Genomic DNA, 23,160 nt, shown 5'->3' with positions numbered 1-23,160 from the left:
AAAATATTGGATTACCGGTAAACTGAATTTATGGTAAATTGGAATCCGTAGTACCTACTTACTGACCCATGAGTTTTGTACAAAAAAATGTATGTAATTTTTTTCATTATAATCAAATTTACTTATGAAAGTTAGGTTCATCAAAATTAATCCCATGTTCAATTAAAGTAGTACTTAAATAAGTTGAGCTTCGTAATGTAGAAATAAATACTTACATATACATATATGCACATATGTATGTACATATATTGAGTGCTGAAATGCAAAAAATATAATACTTCATTTAGCTGTCTCTCTATGTTGGTTAAATCAAATATCAAAAAGTTATGCATAATGAAATGTGAATTTTTCGTACAAATGGCAAGTATATTCACAAAATCCGATATTTGTATAAATATCAAAAACAGTAAATCTATCAGTAAATTTAAAGTTATCAGTGTATGGCTATAATCAATATAAAATTTTATTAGCCCTGTAGGCGTTGCTAGATTTCATGAACCGTAGGTATTTGAATATTTATGAATGGATGCGTTTATCGGTTTCCCGAGGATCAATGCGATGGACGATGTTTAATTTCCGGCGAATTAGATTTAATTAAAACTAAAGTCAATAAAAAAGGGAACGTGTGGCAAACACGAGTCGTTATTGCATTTCGGGTCGGACACGAAGACCAGGAAGCGAGAGCGGCCAGAAGGAGCGACGAAACGGGAGGGAAAATGGGGGCCCTCTGAAGGACCGAAAGGGCCGCAAGGGAAACGAGGTTCGGGGGGAAAGAACCGAGATGTAAAAAGAGGACGGGGGGTCAAAATTACCCCGAACGTCCGTATAGAGTTGGGATTATGGTCCATATCCAGAAGTCTGACGACGGACGCATGAAAAGCTCGGGGAGCGCGATGAGATCAAGTGGAAAGCTCAAACTCATCAAACGTCTGCCGCTTTTAGCCAAATTATGCATGCACACATAAATGGAGAGAGGGGTCTGAAAGTAATAAAATTTCAAACATAAAAACGAATATTATATGGCCGAATTAACTACATGCATCTTATCAAGTATAGGGTTGTGAAAATATAAATAGCTTCCAATTTATCTATGAATTCCTATAATTGTTTAAATCTCATATTTTTTCACTTGATAGAATACTACGCATTCAATCAAAAATTATATCATAGATAAAACAATATTAAAGTATTTCAATGTAAATTAAACTTAAATAAAACATGGCCGTTCGTAACTACATTGCCTCTCACGTTTGTTTAATATAATATGTACGTATGTGTTCCATAGATAGGTATATAAGAATGGTGGGTAATTTAATCCCACCTCTCCTCTGGTGAATAAACATCTTTGTCTCACTTCCATTTCGCTTTTCCCGTAATTAAAACGAATTGTCCCGGGAGCGCGGACGGTTTTTATCCGTTTTATTGCGCTATTAAGAATAAGTTTGGATTTATTTAAGCATTAATGCAAAGTTGGACTGAGCTGCTGGGCACATTTCGGGCAACATTAAACCAACCAAGTGCCTTTTTCATACAATGCGAAACATTTTTATATTAAGCAAGAAGTTAAAATGAAATATGCAAATTGTATATATAAATTTTTCAGCGCGCATACATTATACTGTACCATATATCTATGTATGTATGTACATATGCATAGGTACGAACATGCGCAAATGCTTACATATGTACAAGCTAGAATTGGTATTATATTAATAAAACTTGAATAGCTTTTGTCAATTAACATAAAACATTTTTAAAATATGTCGTAATTTATTTAAACATTTCTATGAAAATATTTTCCATATGAGCCGTTGTATTTTAGCCACTCCTCTTCATTTCGAGAAATATGTCGCAAAACATATAAAGTTTTGCATTTTACAATATGTAAAAATACTGGTGGCTTGTAATAATTTTACTCTACTTTTCCGAGATCCTGAACATATCGAATTAAAAGTAGTGATAACAATTTGTGAATTGAGCCAAACTGAAATAGTATTTTATGAATTGAAAATTGGACTTTTAAATAACGCGGCTCATGTGTACATATGTAATACAAAATTTTCACGAGAACACATGTTTATATTAGAAATCCATACATTTCTTTTATTCTCAAATGAAACAACTATAATACTTTATCTTTTGATACTTTATTTAAAAAAAATTCACTTAATTGGACTACCAAAAATAAAAAAAATGACCATTCAAAAGCATATAAATTCTTTGACGTATATTTTATTGCATATTTAGTTTTTTTTTCATTCCTAATTATTCACTTAATAATTTTAAAAACAAGAATATCTAATACGCAACTGAACATTTTATCGCTTGCGTCAATAATTTTATGTGAAAAATTAAGTGAGCATAAAATTATATGAAAGCTTTGTTTGTTTTGTTGAAATCAATGTTTGTTCTTCACTGTCTTTAAAAAAGTGTACATATGTTCATTCACATATTGAAAGTGCACATGAGCTTTTTATCGCCTTCTGCGCATACCGGAATCGTAAAGTGTTAATGGCGCGTACCAAAACTCAAAACGCTCATTTAAAATTTAACATTCTGCCTGGTAATAATAAAAAGGAAACGAGAGGCTGCAGCGAGGATGCGAAGGTGGGGAAGGGGAGGGTTTGAATCCCAGGGAGGTTTTTTTGAGTCGTTTTAAGCCCTTTTGTTTGGAGTGTCGGTGGTTTAATCTCGGGTCGTTCTCGTGCGGTCTCGGCGTCTTTATTTTCCTTTGCCTTTTTACGTCCGCCCACCACCCACTTGCCATTTTTCTTTACTTTCACGCTCTCGTTTTGTTTTCCCGACTCACTCGCGTGACTGCAAGGGTAGGTATATATGTGTGTGTGGTTTTTTTTGTCAGCTTTATTTTGAGACTGGTCGGTTGGCAGGGGTAAAATAAATTTTAGTCGTGCGCTTGGTTTTATTACACCGACCGGCGAAGTACTTAGAAAATTCCCCGGCGCTCGTGCACCGCTAAACCCAACAACAAAATATACATATTTTAATTAACATATTGTTCCGTTACATAAACATACTAATACGCAAGTTGGTATCCATACTTGTGCCGTGAAAATTTCTTATACCGTGAAAATTTAGAAATTCCGCAAAATTAGGTAGAATTTTATTAAAAACAACTTCGAATCCTTTGAATCGAAAAAATTGAATCGGTGCCTATGAATCGAAAAAAAAAGTTGAATTTTTCGTCTACGACAATGTCTCTTTCCAAATTATATATTAGATGTATGTACATACATATGTATGATAATTATAAACAATTTGTATGAGTATTTTTATTCTAATGCTTGAAATCGAAAATATTTGAAAGCACTTTTATTATGGACTCTAGTTTGTGGACGAAATCCTTCAACAGTTCAAATTTTTTATTTATTTAACGTTTTCGACCATTGTGGCATTACAGAAAGAACCTAATTTAACCTAGTGGAATTTATTATATATGCACATATACATATATATTATATTTTTATTCCAAAACAATTTTCTAGGCATTACAATATTAACGATTTCTTATGTACATGCGAATAAAATACTGACATTATAAAATTAAATTTATATCTTTTGAAAAACTTTGATTATACCTTTTGAAATCTTTGGAATTTTATTACAGTAAGCCGCCATCTTAAAGTAGATGTACAGAATCGTTTTGACATCATTTTTTCTTGAAAAACTTTGACTATATCTTAAATTTATATATTTTGAAATCTTTGGAATTTTCGAATAGAGTAAGCCGCCATCTTAAAAGTAGACGTACAGAATTGTTTTACCAAAGCTCTATAACTATGAAATTTATAAAAAAAATTGGTACATACATAGGTAATATTTAAGATTGTATGCATAAAAAAAAATTATATCATTTACAAATAAGAATATTTCAAATCAAAGATATAATATGTCTCGAGTCGAGTATTGTTATACCTACGCCACTGCAGCGCATTGTGTTTACCTAATAATGATTATGAGTCATGCGTATCATATAACTATTTGATTTTCTACACACTTTATATATGTATATATATACATGTATATATATATATATATATATATATATATATATATATATATATATATATATATATATATATATATATATAGTGTTTTACTTATATAAAAACTGTTCAATGTACCATACGTATTATACTCATATACTCGTATTGTACATACATATGTACTTATATTCGAAAATCTACTAGTCGCATCCCCCTAAGGCCTCTTAAATTCATCTACATTAATTCGTACACATCATATAATATTTACAAATTTCCACGTAGCGTTCGTTATCTGCCTTCTACAGAGCTTTTGAATAAAATACAATGAATCAATTTAGTATTGTCAGTGAAGGATGTGGGTATTGAATGGACGTTGGTATTGGCTGTTGGGATACGTGTCGCTACGTCGTCTGAGCTTAATTGGATTTGGGTCCGATTCCATATCCTTCCTGCGCTCCACGACACGAACAAAGGACCAACACGACTGACGTGGACAAATTAGAGGAAATTTATTCCCGTCTTGTCGGCGCGATCTAATGAAAAAGACCACGGACGCAGGAAACCCGCCAGGTACAAACGGGTATGTATTATACGTACATACATATGTACGTACACATATCTACCTGATGCTGGGGCTTGCCACTACACGTGGTCGTATCGGGGATTGTTTTCCAATTTGCTTCGTCGGCTGATAGATAGCGAACGTATTCTGGTTTCAATTAGTCGTCCCGAGTGCCAGGATTTAAGCTCCGCATCTGCAGAGTCGGGTCCATTTAATCAGTCAAAGGATTCGCCAGGACGATTTTATACGACGATTTTATAAGCCACGAACGCGAAAGCTCGATGGTATTGTTGTTCGTACGCGGAAACTTCGCGAGTCAACTTATGTACCGTTTCCATACATGCCATGGTACCACTCTCTATAAATATATGTATGTATGTAGGGTTAAGGGCAGAAAGGCATGTTGAAGAATATTCATTACGTCAAGTCCGAAATTAAAAATTTGTGTACTGTTAATAAGTAATAATATAAAGTGTGAATGAAAATCTCAGACTAATTTTTACTCATTTAAGGTTGTAGTAAAAATATAATAAAAAAATAAATAAAGCTCATACCTCGACTCGAGATAGGCGCAGTTTTGTTTTTTTCAAAAATCATGAAAGAGTTGATTTATCATTATTTGTCAATTTTGGCATTTATGTTTCGTGTCCATACATACGAGTATATGTAGGAATGTATTAAAATATTTACAGAAAAATAAATGAACATCGATATGAATCATGTTGCATCAAGATAATTTGAATGCATGAATTTATAATCGGTGTAAAGCCGAATTGATCTAACTCAGTTATAAAACGTTTTAAAACCAAGCGAGGGACTCAATGTGTCAGTATGACACCCCACCCTCTTGATTGACGAGTTTCATAATCAATTATATATCATACGCTTATGCAATTTTCGTATGTAGCAACGTGTTGAATAAAACGTTTTATTATCATTTGGGTGTCGTTTGGGAATGAGGCATTTTGTGCAAATAATTGTCTTGGAAATAGCACTCGTATTCATGTATGTATATATGGCGTTAAAATCAGTAAAATAGTGCATAAGCGGTATGTTGAAACTCGATGGGGGTTGGTGGGGTGTCTCCCTCCTCAGACCATGGCTTGATGGCAAGGGAATTACTTAGAAACCGTCACCGCAGGCAACAACTGTTACCACCGAATGCAAGGGAGGCGAGAAAGGGGATTCCATGGTAAATTGTACTGAATATATCTATACGTATATGTATATGTACTTGCACACATATGTACATAGGTGAGCATATTCGTATGTACAGAAGGTATATACCCATCGGTGGGCCAATAGTACTGTTAAATTTCAAAGATAAGACTATGTACGATGTTTTTTTTAGGGGCGGCTTTTCCAAATGGGAATTCCTCGCGTTCATTAATTACCAACCGTTCCTGGAAAACGAAAACTCGGGATACGAGAACGGAGGGTTCGGGATCAGAGATTTATTCTGGTTGGGAGGATTACGGCCTCCTGTGCCTCCTCGTGACCGCAATGGCGCGGCAGCAACCTCTCTCCTACGAGATTAGAGTATAAATTTCCTTATTGTTTGCGTTTCTACTTTGCCCGAAACAAATGCCGCCTACGTTTACATTGGCTTTATTTGTTTGCGCAGCGAATCAACCGCGGTGGAGAAATGGTGGGAGAGGGGGGGGTGGAGATGGGTGGAACGCTTCGCGAGAGATGGAATAAGGGGGTGGCGGAGCTGTTATTATCACTTCGGGGGTGAAATGAAAGAGAAAATGGTTCCTTTTGTAAACTTCCCTCTTTTTGCGGATCGATCGAGGGTTTAGAAAAGGGTTTTTGCAGGAAGGGTTCCGCGCAAGGGGGTAGGGGTAGGTTTCTTTCATGTGTTCCTTCGCTGTGCGCGCGTGGGCTGACGACCCTTTTTTGTTTGCCCGGGAGGGAAAGGGCTTCGCGGGACTCCGGAATTTTCCAGAAAGCAATTATGAATAATGTATTTTGTTTTTGCGTTGTTTCAGGACGGGATCGCCCTCCGCCTCCTCGGCCAGCCCACCCTCAGGGGCCTTCAAAGATGCGGTCGTTAATCAGAAAAGCGGAAGGGTGATGTGAATGGGGAAGAATAAGGTCTCATGTGTTCAGAGTGGCGTGCATGATACGATAGGACAGCTGCTATTGTCTTCTCGCATCCACTAAATATCAAATACGATAGGTACTTTCATCTAAAATTTTTAATATCGGCTGTAGTATGGTCGTAAATTTTTATTTTTAAAATTATTTACAAATTGGAAATCACGACTTAATATAACACAATCAAGCTGCTTAGAATACTAACACTGCATATAATATATTTTATTTTTAAATAGTAATACTACTAATATCTATTTATAAATTGAAGCAAATTATTATTCAAATAATATTTTCTGTCTTCATGTTTATTTCACACAAATGATTCGGATTTGATTTTAATTGATCTGATTTAAATAACATCTATTTTTAATTCATGAGATCTTCAATTTCATCATAATACCATATTCTTTCATCCCCATTCGATTAAAATGAAAAACGCTATTTTCAAACTATTTTTATTATATTCATAAAACTTTAATATTTGTAATATCTTTACTAGTATGAATACTAGCAGGTGAGATTACTAGTTTTTTTTTACTATTTTCTTAGTATAAATTCAAACAGTTTTAATTTTAAAATGCGCTTTTTAATTATTGTTTTGGTTTTAAAATTTGAACTGATAAATTTCCAAGTAAAATTCAAAACATTTGAAATTCTACGACACGCACGTATGATAATCCTGATTTATCCCCCTCAGAAATGTATGAGAATTTAACACACCCTCGATTAAATTAACCTTTGCGCGTCATTGAAGACAACTTTGGTTCAAAAATTTTCATATAATAATCTGGAATAAAAATTGTAATTTTACTAAAATAAAATTTTGCACGATTTGAAAATACGGTTTTAGATTTATTTTATAAACGTTACGAATTAAAATCTACATAATAGTTGCTTAAATTGCGCGACCAAAGCGCTGCAACGCAAGCGCTTTTGCCTACTTAAAACCGCCGAACCGGCCGCTATTTCGATTTGGGAAATATTTAAAGCACTTTTGTATCGGGCGAATCCCGACTAAGGGGTGGCGGGTGGATTTGTGGGTGGGTGGGTCGAGGAACGGGGTGGTTTTTAGCATAGTGCGTGCCTGTAGCGAACGGGTGATTGATTAGTGAAAACCTGCCGGCGGTGGCAGGCCCGAAACCGAACACGCCTTTCCCCTAGCCACCTCCTCCTACCCAGCCTCCCCATCGGGGATGATGTCCCTCAGCCCCCTTGGGTTCAACCTCATCCCCGCCGCCCCCCGGCCACAGCCGCCCGGGGCAATATGACTGCCTTGTGCAAAATGCTGAAATATGTTCGGCGCTAATGATTGCCGCGCGCCACTATATTACCGTAGCCGCCCGTAAACAACGCGACAACTGCGTGCGCATCCATATTTTAAAATATGATCGCGAAAACCCGTGCCTTTTTATCCATCTTCATTATTATTTATATCGGTCGCGTATATTATGCACAGGTTCGATGTTCTATGGTACTCAATGCCTTCATGTGATACGTTAAAAGGCCGGAAGCTGGAGATTGATTAGATTATTGGCGAGCTCGTTCACGTTCCGAAGCTAAGTGCTGTTTACTCTATGATGAGATTTAATATATTTTATAAACATACATATGTTATATATAGAATCAATTTTTTAATTCAAAACATCCTGTCGTTTGGTGTGTTTTCTTTTTTTTTAATAATTATCGCTGAAAAAGTTGGCTGCAAAGCAAGATGTTTTTCGAAATAGAAAATAATGAATCTAAATACTTCATTCTTTAACCCTACATAGAACGGGTACTACAATTTTCTAATGCAAACGGATACGGTTCCGTTGGACCCTTGGTTATATCGGCCTGATTTTTAAATGTTTTATTGTTTATTATGGTTTTATATGAAGGGTAATTGATTATAAAAGTCATAGTATGATTTATATTGGTCAAATAAAATATATTTTAATTCAAAATAATAAATAGCACATTGGAAGAAAAAATTAAGTAAGTTGACTTGTTCCATATTCCATTTTGACTAAAAAAATATTTATTTTAATCAATTAAAATAACATCTCACGTTAAAGCCGTAATAATCCACCTGTGCGGTCGCTTAGTGGCAAAATTACATACTTAAAATTAATAACTAAATTTTATTAGTGGCAAAATTAATAGCTAAATTTTATTCCACACTTATCGGGTTTTTGGTAACACATTGTGAAAATGAACATTAAAAAAAAACTCATTCCGACTCATAGTTAGATGAATGGAATGAGTGCTGATTAAATATAAGTTATCATTGTATATAAAACATTATCTTATCATTATTCAGATAGTAAAATTATTACTATCTGAAATAGTAATAATTTTGTATTTCTTTTCTCATGCAGCAGAACTTTTAAAATTCATAATCCCATAGTAATTGCCTTAGTGGGTAAAATGGACCCTAGTATCCGGTGGCGTTGCAAAAATCGGTCTAATTTTTATTCTGACGAAATTATAAGTTTAAAAATGTTTTATTATAATAAATAAATAAGTTAATTAGTGAATAAATGAAGTAGTAGAAGGATATTAACCATTCTTTTCTATAATTAAGTTATTGAAATTTTAAGAGGCGAGTGGGTTCGTTGGACCCACGTTATCCGGATTAGAATTAGAATTAAATAGAGTATAAATATTAAGTCTGGAATAAGCTACAAACTTGTAAAGTTCTTATAAAACACCCAGTTTGACAATAATATTAAGAAAATTTTGGCTAAAAAACACTAAAATACTCAACCTATGGTCAAACTGGGCATTATATTGAAGCCATAGAAAACTCATAAATAATCATAAAATACACAAAAGTAAAACTAAGAATTTTATGACCATATTCAGGTCATATTTAGTACCATGTGCTCACGAGTATGCTGCAAATGAATCTCTGGCTTATACTCTCGGTATACTTTATATTATAATTCAATTTATATATTTTTTGTAAACACTGCTTCAACAAAAAAATTATAAGTTTCTACACATTTCATAACGCATAGTTTATTGTGTGATATTTATATGTAGATGTATAAGCCTTCGAAAACATTTATGCAAAAGTTTTTTGCCTACGTTTCACCTTTTATTATATTAGATTAAAGCCATTATATGAAAATTTTGCGTAAAATGCAAAATTGGCACGTAGGTGGGCGGGAGGGGGGTGTGGTTTCGGTGGAGTGTTTGGTGAAACTTTCGGTAAAATCGCATTATTCGCAAGTTGGTAGCGGCGTGCGAAAGTGGCGCGGGTGTTTGAGACGTGAAGTGGGCTGCGGACTGTGGGTGGTCAAGAGGAGTCGGGAGAGGAAAGGGTTTAAGGGTGGGTGTTGGTCGGGTGGTGGCAATGGAGTTTGAGAGGGTCCCGGGGAAAATGAGAGACGAGGTGACGCTCCAGAGAACTTCGAGGGGGAGAGGGAACGTTGTTGAGAGCCCCGAATTTCGCATGCCGGGAAATTTGTACGTGTAGCTCTCTCGCCTACGTCAGACGCACACCACCCCTTTACAAAAACCTCGTAATCGCCTTTTGATTCTTATGCCACAGAAACGTGACTAATTCGATGTTTGACAAAGTTTTAGCGGATGATGATGTTGGTGTATTTAAATTGTTGCGATTTAATTTCATTACAAATCTACGTTTTGTACGAGTATATTCGTTATATTTTATAAGGCTTAGAATTCATACCTATGTACATATGTATACAATACATATTACATTACATTCGGTGAATATGATTACCTTTAATTTTTAAATATAATAGATACGTGTTTATTACTTTTATAAAAATTACAATTCAAAATTTCAAATTTATTTATCTGAATTCGCCGGTTATTAGAGTGTTTTACAAATTAATTCGAGCTTTTATATTATGAATATTCGACAATTCGTTCTTCAATTTTATAGATATGAAAAGATAACGATTTCGAGTGATGATTCAATTGACTTTAAGCTTCAAAAATAATATTCTGTTATACTCTCCGTTTGGGTAGACGATTACTTTTTGTAATTATAAAAAAATTGAAAAAAGTAAAAATGTATGCATACACATAAGTTTATAGTACATATATTTAAACAAATATGTTTTCACCTATACATATATACTAGATTCATCATAGAAAAATTCATAATAATAACTAAAGTCCGGACCCAGAAGGTGCCGCGTATTGTTCAAATGTTGTAAATACATTGTATTTAAAATTACAATTTGGATGATCAGAATCAGTCAATATGTATTCCGTTTTTAATTGAATTCGTGTCTTTCGTCCACTTTTTGAATATGATTCACATAACTTAGGCTTTCCATGCGAATTTACTTTGATGTATTTTATTCACAGAACTTCTTTTCTTGAAAACATAATTTAAGTAATTTATAACTACCTTTAATTGAAACAAAGTATTATTCAAATATATCAAAAATAGTCTTCATATTTATTTCATACAAATGATAAGGATGTGATTGATCTTGATCTTTAGTTTGTCCATAATACCATTTGATTGAAATGAAAAACGCTATTTTCAAACGATTGTTATTAATATTATATTCCAAAAGGTAAAATAAATTTTTGTAATATTTTTACTAGCATGAATATTGGATAGGTTAGATTACTAGATATTTTTTCATTATAGTCATTTGACTAGTTATTTGTATCGAAAAGTCATATTTTTGTTTTGAACATATTCTTAATTAGTAATATTAACGCATTGTTGAATCAAAAAACATTCTGTAAAAATATCTGAACTGTCAAAACACAATTTTCAGAGTATATACATACGTAAATATGTATGTATTATGTACATATGTATGTATGTGATTACTGGCGAGCAACAGAGAAACTGTATTTTCCCTTGTAGAAATATATATCTGTTAATTAAATTGTATTCGAATATGAATTATCTAAAATGTCAGATAAAATGTATAACACACTTCGACATATGTAGTTCTATATTAATAATAGCATAATGCCGAGACGAAAATTTAAATTATTATTTTTTTATAATTGTACCATATATTCTTCAAGCTATTATAACATATATATAATGTGAGTCTATTTACATATATTCATACATTGTATGTACATACATATCCATACATGCTAGTAAAAAATCCAAAGTTGAATTTTTAATGTTTTTATTTTCAACTGATGTCATTGCTCATATGCAATCGAACGTTGAAAAGTTGGATTGATTTTATTTTTTCACATGCATTCAATATACGTCTGTATGTACACCTGAAATTTTCGCAAATTCTATACGTTATTCGTTCGAGTTTCCTCGATTCGAGCATTACCCGCACACGATGCCATCATTCTCCCGGGAGTCGTACAAGAGGAGGACAGGCGTCGACTCCGATCGCCGGCATCAGGGTTGGGAGGGTACTACGGGAGGAAAGGAGGCTGGGATGTGGGGTAGGGGTTGGATGGAAAGAAGGGGTTACCGGTCATAAATCAGCGGCTCGCGGCCAAAACGCCGAGGGGGAGGGTCGAGAGAGGCAGGAGGACCATGGGGTGTCCGAACCACCATTCCTACAACGAACATACCTACACGTACTGAGAATACGAAACTTTATACCATAATATCACCGTCGTTAAAATATGTACATGATATCTCAGAAATTTTACACATAAAAAATTAAAATGAATATTGTTCTGCTACGTGTCATATGCATTTGTATGACTAAATTATTATGTGTGTGTATAAAAGAGTCAATTTACCGACTGTATTGTATTGTTGGTTTGTGAGAGGTACCGAGCTAAACCTGGCGAGCTCTCCCTTGTAACCCTGGCGCACACAGTATCCATTTCGTATTCTTGTCCTGTTCCGGTGGCCCTAACGAGAGTCCCGGATATAACACTGGGGTAACCAAATTGGGCATATTGACACAATAATTTATCGCAACCAAATGGTAACCCTTCGATGGAGCCCCATACATTGTAAAAATAACTGACTTGTGTCGACTATCTGATTTTTGGTTTGAATCGATGATTAATTTTTAAATCTTATTCACGTATACTGTGTGCTATATTAAATTTTTGTATAAGTAAAATGGAAATATTATTTCATTGAATATTCATTGAAAATTGTTCTTTTATTATAAGTTTTAAAAAATGATTCATAAAACTTGTTTTTAAATGTTAAAATTATAAAATTTTATACGCAAATTCTTATTGGTCAAATGCGATAAGGATTATTATAGAATTATTGCAAAGCTCTCCATACATTATTTTTAAATATTCTGTAGTTTTGTATTCTATTTAAGTCCAAATCCGTTTTGTTTGTGCAGAATCGATCTGTTAAAAAATGTACTAAATATTTCTTGATTGAAGATTAATCAAATTTTACTTAAAAACATTCAACGTGCTTATTCATTATACTTCTTCAATGATCATCGTTGATTTGAAGTATTATTTCTAAGGTAAAGTAATTTCTTTAAAATAAAATCCAATATTATATTTAACGTTTTTACATTGTGAATAATAAGCGGCGATCGCTCAAGGTGTGAGCTTTACGTGAAAAATGTGCCTAAGTAGATATATCATTAAATAATCTAGCATTATCCTACCCCATAAATATACGGGTTACGAAAGCGTTTTTTTCGAAAGATTATTCGGAAAACATTATATAATAGAATAATAATTTTTTTCAAATAAATTTTTTCGGTAGCTCATAAATTTTGAACGACTAATTAAAACGGCGCACCTAACCCGCGTTGCGATAATTGCTCGACGGACTCGGTAAGAGAACACAGGATCATCGTATTACACACGCACACAAACGTGCACGCGTACGAGAGAGATAATTATATTCGGCATCAAAAGGGTTAATTGAAATTTTCTACAGCGGTTGAAAAATTGTAATGTCCCGCGAGTTGGTCTCTCGCGCTGCAGAATTTATAATTTCCGCACGAGTCGCTCCTTCCTCCAAGGGCCTATTAATATTTTTAGCGGAGGCACGATATTTAAGTGGGCTTATTTATTTTGTGCGAGGGTTGGGGGGGCCGTTAGATGGAGGAGGAGGGTTGCTTTCGACCCCTCTCGTCCTCCTATTCCTCTTGCCCCCACCGAAGGCCCGCGAGCAAATAAAGTCCCTCTTAAACCGCCCCAGCTAACGACAAACATCCGCCGCCATGTTGGTTGCTCAAATCCATACTTATCTTCCAGCCACGCCCTGGATTTCGTGCCCTTTTTGTCCACCCACCTCCCCCACAACCTCCTTCTTCCCGACAGCGGCCACCCTCGGATTTTACCCTACCGTCCGGTGTCCTTTTTCGCACCCACCCCTCCTGTCCAACGCTGACCGAACGCTAAATCCTTTCTTGCTCTTCGTCTAAAGCCGTGTTTACATAACATTTTAGTACGATTTCGTTAAATTAAAATTTCATTCTGATACAGTATTCATTGAATATTTCTAAAAAGCGCTTGAACACCGCTAATTTTGTGGAAAACTTCAACAAAGATCGCAAAAATGTCTTAATCATCAATACGTACTTTAATAACTACAAGGGAAATACATTTAAAAATTGTATGTGTATTTCAAATTTGATTATAAGAAGAGTTCATTATATAATATTAAAAGTATTGAGCAATCCTGAACCAGATTTGAATCATACCGACAAAAATTATTATGGTCGTTTTGAAAGCAAGTTTGATAAACACATACATACATATGTACATATACAGATATGTACGTATTTGAATATATTCAAAAAAGGTTTGGTTAAATTTTATTAAATGTGTGTTTATGCGTACATCTGAATGGATGTTATACTGGTTGCTTTTGTAACATATGATACAATTGTTGCTAAGAATTTTTCCTTCAAATACAATTTAAATTAAATTCCTTCAAATCTTTATATTATTTTAACAAAAATATAAAACATACAAGTGTAAACTTGGCTTTTTTTACCCTTTCGCAGTATATCTACCCCTTCCCCCCTCCCTAAAATGCTCCCGTTCTTGTGCACGGTGCTACAGCCTTCCTACTAACGACTTCCCTTGGCCATTGAAACACTTTGTACGCCGAGGGTGAGGATGGGGTGGTCGTAAGGGGTTGATGGAATAGATCCTACTTTTCAACTGTATTCAAAAAGGACACAATAAGCGCGACTTATATTAAAAGTCGTAATAAATTACATATTTTTTACCGATCCTACAATCGTAAGACAATGGAAAATTTACGTTTAATTTAATTTCGTTTAAATTTAAAAATAAATTGAGATTTTAAAATTCACTTTAATACTAAGCGCTTTTTTGTGCACAACGTTAGAAATGTTTGCGCAGTAACCCTCTCGCTCTCGTGCTAACTCCCTAAGCTAGCAACCCTTTGCGGTGTAAGGGTAAACTCTCCTTTTACGCATTAACATATCTATAGCGAATTTCCGTTAATTTTCCATACGCGAAATTTCGCCTTTCACAAAAAAAATACATATCTCTAAAATAAAAAAACACATCCTTAATTATATTGACCTCCAGGATTGAATTATTACAATGAAAATCCTTTTTTATGTAATATAATGTATAATAGAAGCTCTTCACGGGCTTAGATGCATTTCAAATTCTGAGAGTATTGCATTTTTTATTGAAAGTTATTAAAATCAGGTTATACCCACGTATACGTACATACATATACGAGTCAGGCAATAATTAAAATATATTACGTTATATAAAATAATGTGAACGAGGTAGGAGATAAAGGGATGATGGCGGTGTTCTCGGGTCCATTGTACCCGTGCGCTGTAAAAGTTTGTGTGGTAACATTTTCCGGAAGATGAATATTGTCCGATACGAGAGTAATTAATGGAAAACGTGAGATGGGTTAAAATATAATTATCAGATTATGTTATATACGAGCTTTAGAGTGTGTGGTCTAGATTACTTTATTCTACATTTTATTCTGAAGAAATTTAAAAAAATTAAATTTTCAAAATTGACTTCATTAATTTTCTATATAATATTATCTATTTTATAAATCTAAAATCCATTTACACATTATGCCTATTGTAACGTAGAGATCAGATGATTGGTGCTCGAAAACCACTATCGCTGATCACCTGATCTCGCGTTCGCGCCAAAAAGGCCTCGACTTATGTATGTACGTACAAGCTGTATACAACAACCAATAAGGTCCCGCGATCTTTAGACCAATAACCTTTTTGAGTACCCGCTGGGTATAAATATTAGATAGATTTTGTCCCTGCTTCATTCGGTGCTGGCAGGCCAACGGATTTAGGGCAATAAACTACCTCTACTACCTACTGCGTCTTTTACTTCGATCTCAGAAGCTCTTTTACACGACCACGCTTACACTATTTCATTTATTTTCATAAATTACAAATGGAAACATTTTGTTCTATATGTACTATATGTACATACATATGTTTGTAGTTCGTTTAAATTATGACAAATATTAAATTTTAAAGAAATTAATATAAAATAAAAAAATAATCATAGGTTTAGTTTAGTGCGTTTTGCTTCCTATTCATTCCCGTGTTTACAATTACATTCTGGAAATTCACATGCCGTTTTTGAAAAATATTCATTTTCGTTTATTGAACTCATCGATCTCTTCGAACTCCTAGAGTGCCCCATTGTATCGTTTAAATACCTTTTTAATTTGTATATCGTTTTAATTGTTTTTTTTTAATATGTAATATTAAACAAATTGAAATAGATAAAATAAAAACAACAGAAATCTTGTGTTAAATAATATATTTATTTTCGTAAAATTAAAAACACATTAAATTTAAATATAATGAATAAAATATAATTTTTAAAAAGGAAACCATTTACAAAATTTTCGCATAAAGATAAAAAAATAGATATTAATAAAAATAACAACAAAAAATTAAGAATAGTAATGATAACATTAATAATAATAACAACAATATAAAAAATAATATAAATAATTCTATATAACAATAAAACACATAAAAGTAAGTAAAATAAATCAATAAATCACATTATTATTTCTATTTGAGTTAATTCACAAATTTTTACATACCTCTTCTTACTTTCACTTACGATTAGTATTAAGGAAAAATTTTGTTATCACTTATTTTAGTTCGATATGTTAGTACGAATCTCGAAAAAGGAGAATACACGTATTACAGGCCACCAGTATTTTTAGATATCGTTAAACGCAAAGTATTATATTTAATTTTTTGCGAAAGAGTTCTCGTAATTAAGAAAAGTAGACTTATGCCACTTTCAGTTATAATGGCTCATATGTACAATGTATGTACATATGTACAATGCATATTATACAAATATTGCATATGCATTGTATAAATTCGTCGACCATAAATTAATTTCGTTTTGTTTAAAATATTCAATTAACAAATAATTAGCACACTTTCCTTCGATAGTTTGATTAGAATACAATCTCAAAGTTATGATTTTCAAAAGATTTTTTCATAAAATACAGTTAGATCGAATGCTGTATACATGAGCATCTTTTACCACCGAACTTTTTACAATCAAAGGTGATTAACCATACTTACCATCTCCAGAAAATGATTTCACAGGATTTTTTTTGACACGAGTAGGTAAAGTAATGCGATTGGAAATGGTGGGCAAATAATCAGATCAACCGGAAGTTAAATCGGTATTTGCATTGAGAGGGGGTGCGCACCGCAGCTGCACAGTCACTTCGTTAATTAATTGCGCCGGACGTTCGCGAACCAAAACGTAATGAAATAAAATAAAATAAAGGTAACTAGCATGGTCGTCTATTAGTGTTCTATGAATTAAAAAATCCACGCTCTCGTATTGTATTTGATCGCCTCTACATTTAACGCGCAGTTGATTCATAGTTAATAATTCACATGCAAATCCTCTTCACTACATATGCATGTTCATTTTCATATCGACTATTTGCTTGAATCCGTTTGGCAAATATTCTTCGTAAAATATCTTTTAATTTTACTATCGTTTTTTATTCATTTATTTTGGGGTCATACGAATCGTTTGTTCGCATAAAATTTCATTAAATTCTAGGTATGTGTTTGCAATTTTGAAAGAATGATCGATATCGCGCACTATGAATTTTTGGTGGTGGCAAACAAGCGGCCCGCGAGCCGGTGGATAAATAGGACCCGGGCGTATTTGATATTTTAATTTCGCAGCCCCGAAATTTAATTACGGCAGTACCGTCGGTTGTGCCCCGGGGCTCCCAGACCGCCCGTTTGTGACCCCTGCGTATACAAAAAGACGCACTGTTTGTGGATGTGTGTGTGCGTGCGAATGAAAAATGAAAGAGTTCCGAATTTCGAACAATGTTCGTAATATTTCAATTGAATGCCGTTGAAAAACTTTAGAAATGTTTTCACTGGTGCTAAATCATACAATACTTGCATATTTATGTATAATATATGTAATAGTTTGGGATGTATTATAATATGTAAATCGTAGCTTGAAGCAGCATACATGCATAAATATGTATGTACTCACATGATTCCGGATATGTGGAAAAAATAATGTTTGATTTGATCTTTCTGCGTGTGGTGCATTCAACCTGCGACAAAATTGTTTTTATTTCAAAACTTGAATAGATGATGTATCCAATCATTTACTCGTCATTGATAATGAAATTAATTAGAAGTCGAAAAGTTCAGTACATGTACTACACATATGTACATGCATTGACGTGCCTTTGATTGATTTTAACGTTACAAAATTATGTATGTATGCATTTTCGTTTTCTTTTAGTTATCATTTTACTGTTCTATTTTTTTTATCTTTATTTTCTTTTATTTCGTTATTAATTTTTTCTCTCTTATATTTGGTTTAATTTTATTAATTTTATCTTGAATGTTTTATTTATTTTTCTCATTTAATCTATATACACATGTCAAATCACTTGGGTCTATCGGCTATAACGCTTCCCCCAATTGTGTTAAATAATTTTATAAATAAATTAACTCATTATGGACCACCCGAATTTTCCGAAAACTCTATGATAGTTCGCGTATTTTTCGCAAAGTAACTGTAAAAATAATAGGTTTTGTAAATTAAACATTAGTAGTTCCTAAAAACCTTTTTATCAATTGAATTAAAAATTGTAATAAAGTTTCTTTACAATTGTATTCTACCGTATAAAGATCAGATCAACATTTCTCAAACATTGGTGATTGCTGTATTCAATTCGCTTTAAAATATATGTGTATATGTACATATTTTTCTATATATTTTCACTAAATAAATGATGTCTATCATTTAGATAATTGTGTTATTAATATAAATGAAATATTCAATTTGAGGAGTACGATACGCGAAAAAAATCGATTTCGATATCTAGAAATTTGTTATGAATATTATTATTTTGAAACATTATCGATAAAAAAATAGAAATATATGTAGATCTATTTTAATTTGTTTATTAATTTGAATGAATGAAGTTTGAAATCAAATATTTTTTCTTTTTTTGTGTGAAGTTTGGAGGATTTAAAAACATAATCGCTATGTAGACGGCTTTTGAATGAAATTTTATTAAAAACACAGCGCATGTACTATTGACAGAATTTCAAAGTTTGATATAATATATTTTAAAACATTTTCCATTGATTTATTTTTGAGTTTGTGATTTTCTTTAAGTAAATGAATACATCTATTGAATATAAATATTTTGAACACAAATATCATTATATTTTATTTTCCACACAGAAAAACCGGATTTTCCCTATGCTAAATTACAAAAACCGGTTTTTTGAACTTTGGATGTCAAACGGAGCACATTCTTATTGTGTTACAGTTCAACCGGCTCGTGTCGAAGTAACCCTATTTATTTCCCTTCGTGACTTTTCAACTTTATATTTAAAATAGGCACGTTTTTATATATTTGGAATACTTCTAAAAGAAAACAAAAAATATTATTTTTGAGCAAAATAAAATTCACAAGATTTAATGTTAGGTAACGATATGTTTGTATAATATTATATATTGGAATGGTTTTCACCTTGACAATAAGAATAAAAACTAGTTCCATTGCTAGTATAAGTATATTAACTACGTACATATATTATACGTATAATTCAAAACTTACATCTCGACTTATGTTATGTTTGTATGTACATACATATGTATATGCATGTATGTAGATGTGTTAATTTGATTTCTTGGAAATGATTCTTATTTCTATTTGCCTTTTACTATTTACATTAAATAATAATTATTGATAGAAAAAATCAAATTTCAGTTAATGTTATTTATGTATTTATTTTTTAATCTTTCGTTGAACTTGCGTCTGAAATATTTTAATTTTTTCTTCATTCGAAACTTTCTTCACTGTGAGCAAATTCAAATATATCCCTTTGAAATAACTCTCCAAAAATCAATCCGAATAGACATTCGACCAAGACGCCATCAGAGCTTTCACTTTCTGACCCACATATCAACGCCAGGTCATGTCAGGTCACGAACACTTAAGGATGCATGTGGTCTGTGAATGCATCTGCGAAACTGCATTACCACTGCATCCTACCCCACACTAGGAAGGGCAACAACATTGTTGACAAGGTCGCCTCTGATCGGTCAATAAGCTATCGGTATGCATGCACACACACAATGTATTCTACGATACCCACATTCATACGTACATATTCATATGTATGTATGTACCTATACATATGTACGATATTAAACGCTTTGCGGTGTGACCTTATAAACGGTCGTGGAATCGATATTAAAATAATATATGTATGTGGGTTTCGTGCTATGAAACAAATAATAATCGTTTAGCGATGAGCGCGTGTATTAAAATAGGTCTGTGTGTATCGTGAAAAATAAAAATGATGTGAAATTAATTTGTGTACGTGTTGAATGTCGCTTAATAATACGGGGGCCTGGCCGGAAAATTGTGCGCTATTAAAAGGGATTTGTCATTTTTATACACCTATAGCCTTTCAATATGTCCAAAAATAAAGAGTCACACTAAAGCCGCAGCTTATACGGTGGCGCAAAGCCTGTGCGCCGACGTATCGTTATTAATGACTATTTTTTTTTCGATTTGACGTTCTTTTGGAAATAGATAAACTATTAAAACCCTATGAAATCTGGGTAAAATCTTGGATTTTTTTTTGTATTATTTCAAGGATCGGTAATGGTAATGAATGTTGATATATGTACATATGTAACAAGATTGACCAATCTTCATGTCACTACGAGCCACACACAAGTATCCAGATAGAGCTGGATGGCCACAATTACTTTTTTCGGGGAATCACAACAATGAGAAACTTCAAAAATTATTTATTATAAATTGTTTGTACAGATGCAGATTATTTTTAGCAGTAAAAACCTATATATTATTTATTATTTCAAAATAGTGAATTAATGATTGAATTTTTGAGTTTGCACCTGTTTTGTCAGGTTTTTAAAATCTGGCTTGTATTTTGTTAGGGCTGGTGACCTATTCGAAAGTTGTGCACGGTCCTTTTATTTGATAAATTTCATTCTAAGAAATAGGTTGCACCAAAAATCTAAATAAGTCTGCAAACAGTTTTTTTTTTAATTTGGGTTATTTTAATTCTGGAACCAAAGTTTCCAAAATTCTATTGGAAATGAGGATGCATTGTAATGTATATTCAGGCTTGATCTTCTCGAGTTTCTATTAATTCTCAGCTACCGTTTCAGGAAGCATAACTATAAATCGGAAATTCATCATTGATCTGGTATATTTCAAATGGATTATTAAAGAATAAGATATATTAAGAATATTTTCAATAATCAATCATTTTTTTAACTTTCCCTCGATATGCATCAAGTTTTCCATCTTTGATATGAAGAGATCTGATTTTTAGACGAGGAAAATGATTAAATTCTTTTTACCATGAGATCCTTCAGAAAAAGCTTTTATCATTTTCCTCGTCTAATTTAAAAATTGCAAATTGTCGATTGTGTCCGTCATGAATATTCAATCTAGTATACATTTGTTATCTTCGCGTTGTGGGTACGATTTGTCCATTTCTCTAAAAAAAAAATGACAAGAGGCTCCAGTAATTCAACAAATCGATTAAATACCTTGTAAGTTGATAACCACCTCAAAAGGCAATACCTATTGAAATACATAATTTTGAAATTCTTCATCATCTAACTCTTCAAGGAAATTCTTGAACTGGCGATGATTCTTCGGATTTGTTCAAATGTAATTTACAATCTGTTCAAGCATTGTTCAATATCGTATCTAGTGCATTCTTGATATCGACACCACGAGTTAATTCTTAGTACAACTAATACCTACTGCAGAAACATAACGAACAAATACAGCTACATAACTGCGGATTATCTTAAATATCTGTAGATTTGTCGAGAGCCAAACTGAATGCTACACAGATTTTAAAATCATTTTTCAGCATAAGCTCAGAATATTTACTGATTTTGGTAATACGGCGTTCTCTTGTATGAAGTGAAATTGAAATTTGGGATATGAATCTGTTAAGTTTTATATTTTTGGAGAATGGCACGGAGCCGCATGCGGCTAACAAGCCACACTTTGGATGATATATGTATGTATAATATTATATTAGAAACAATGTATCGGTAAGATAAATTGTATATGTTTAAATCAAGTGAAAGTGACTAAAAAAATTAAGCCAGACATATGTATGTACATATGTGTGCATGAATGTTAACCAAAATATATGTACTCAAAGTACAAAGTAAATATTTTAGGGTTCATACTGACTTTTACTATAATGAGAATTGTTTTTGAAAATATGATATACGGATATTCTTTCTCGTTGCATTATGATATTTCAATATTTGCCTGATTTTAAAATAGTGTATTTTCAATTTTATATTTTATCTGTAACTGAACAAAATTAGCGAAATTATGTTACTAAAAGAATTGCCTTTTTCAAAAATATATTATATAATGCATATATTAACCGACGATTCCAAAAAAATCGTAGTCCCTTAAGAATCTTAGAGTTACATATATTAAATGGTATTGTTTAGTTTAATAAGTCGGGAATTTAAATCAACTTTTGGTACTTATTAAATTCATATATGTATATGTACAATTCGTTCAAAATAACTGAGGTGGCGCACAATTCCACGCGAAATCTATATAATGGGCAAAAAATAAAAAATGAGTTAAAATTGAACATGAAAAAAAATGTGCATTACCGGCGAGCAACCCTTGCCAAACTGGTTGCGCTGCGAAACCACCCCTTTATTTTTTCGCGACATTTTTGCATATGCACAACTGCCCCTTCTCGTAGGGGTAAGTATGTACGATATAATAATAGTCTGATTTTAATTTAATTCAATTTAGATTTAAATTTATTATAATAACTTTTTTTTGTTATATTATATAAATAATAAAAAAATATTTAGGAGCGCGTACACACTTTTCTGATATATTGATTATTTTAAAGTTTTTTTTGTTCATACCGAATTTATAATATATAATTAATAGTGTGAATCTGATTGCTTCCGTCTGTCCGTCGGGGTACGTATGTATTCCGTCCCGTTGACTCATTTTTTCAATTGACTGACAAATAATAAAAA

Source organism: Arctopsyche grandis, chromosome 4, assembly GCF_051622035.1.
Source record: "Arctopsyche grandis isolate Sample6627 chromosome 4, ASM5162203v2, whole genome shotgun sequence".
Classification (NCBI taxonomy): Eukaryota; Metazoa; Arthropoda; class Insecta; order Trichoptera; family Hydropsychidae; genus Arctopsyche; species Arctopsyche grandis.
The sequence above is the reverse complement of the archived record's forward strand: the minus strand, read 5'-3'. Positions refer to the sequence as shown.